Below are 1,658 nucleotides of genomic sequence, written 5' to 3' on the forward strand. Positions count from 1 at the left end.
TGAGCCTTGGGGGATAGTCCAGTTCCAAACTACGGTGCTTCTTATATTATAATTTCTTTCAATTTATAAGATGTGTAGACAAAGGGAGATTCTAAAATTCATCCTCTCTTTAAGTCAAATGTTTACAAATCCTTGTGTCCTTCTGATCTGTTAATCCTAGCTGGAACACCACACGCAGTATCTTTGACCAGCATGTGGCTCGATGATGAGGGTCCTGGCCATCAGTGACACCTTGTCCTTTTCCATAGCACGGGAGCAGCAGCCTCGGGGGTGGACAGAAGATGATCCACCCGGATCACTGTTAGTGTCAGAGCAGCCAGAGCCCAGTCCCAGTTTAAAAACTGAGTGACTTGTGCTGCCGGGACCGTGGGCAGGGAAGGGCGCGCGGAAGCCTGTAAACCACTCGAGCCCCGAGCGCTGCCGACGGAAGGAGCAGAGCAGGCCGGCCGGCCAGCGTGACGCGTTATGGGCGGTACGGAGGAGAAACGAAGGCGCAAGTTGGTAACCCGGGAACTGGCGCTGGCAGAGGAGAGTTACAAAGGGCTTTCAGTTATTAGGGTCCCTTAAGAACTGTATGGATTGCAAGAAATCCCCCAGGAGGGCTGGGGATTTGGCTCAGTGCTTCCGCCGCTTGCCTCGCAAGCACAAGGACCCGAGTTCGATCCCCGGTACAAAAAAAAAAAAAAAAAAAGAAATCCCCCAGGATTTGCCTTTGTGGAATTTGAAGATCTTAGAGATGCTGAAGATGCAGTACGAGGACTGGATGGAAAGGTGATTTGCGGTTCGCGAGTAAGGGTTGAGCTATCAACGGGCATGCCTCAGAGATCTCGCTTTGGAGACCGCCTGCCCGACGCCCCTTTGATTCCAATGGTAGATGCTATGCGCGTGGCGAAAAGGAACATTATGCTTACGATTGTCATCGATATGGCCGGAGAAGAAGCAGCAAGTCACGGTCTAGATCACATTCTTGATCCAGAGGAAGGCGATACTCTCGCTCACGCAGCAGGAGCAGGGGACGGAGGCCAAGATCGGCATCTCCTCGACGATCAAGATCTGTGTCTCCGTGGATCAAGATCAGCTTCACTCAGATCTAGATCCCGGTCCAGGTCAAGATCAAGATCCAGGTCTCTTTCACGACCAAGAAGCAGCCGGTCAAAGTCCAGATCTCCATCTCCAAAAAGAAGTCGTTCCCCATCAGGAAGTCCACGAAGAAGTGCAAGTCCTGAAAGAATGGACTGAAGAATGACCAACTCAGGGTCACTTTCCCAGTCCCAGGGTCTATACTTGGAATGGACAGTTCCTGGCATTTGGTAGAATCCACCCCGCCTCCGGCCCCAACATGTGTTCCTTCGTCTGTGGGGTTAGCCATTATAGTGGGGAAAGCCAAGTGGATGCTTCTGAAACTACCCTTCCTCTCAAATAATATAGCAAATAAGAGCCAGTATTATATACCAGGCTGACTGGCTAAAATTAGAGCCATCCTTAAAGACCTGAAAGATCGAGGAATGGGAATCCCCATCATATCCTTATTTGATTCAGCATTCTGGCCCTAACAAATACCAGCCTGATCAGGGAGCATGCCTTTGGATTTCTGCACACACAATCAAAACAAGCAATTACATTTCTGTTCCTGTATTTGGCTAGGTCGATTTATTTAG

General features: G+C 49.8%; 1 pseudogene; it reads left to right on the top strand.

Annotated features, from left to right (window-relative positions):
- The first annotated feature begins 205 nt into the window (after positions 1-205).
- Positions 206-1,239, top strand: LOC101723074 (uncharacterized; annotated as a pseudogene).
- Positions 1,240-1,658: the final 419 nt, after the last annotated feature.

This window comes from Heterocephalus glaber, unplaced genomic scaffold (assembly GCF_053883595.1).
Source record: "Heterocephalus glaber isolate CG9 unplaced genomic scaffold, H.glaber_assembly_v1.0 deba00000809, whole genome shotgun sequence".
Lineage (NCBI taxonomy): Eukaryota > Metazoa > Chordata > Mammalia > Rodentia > Bathyergidae > Heterocephalus > Heterocephalus glaber.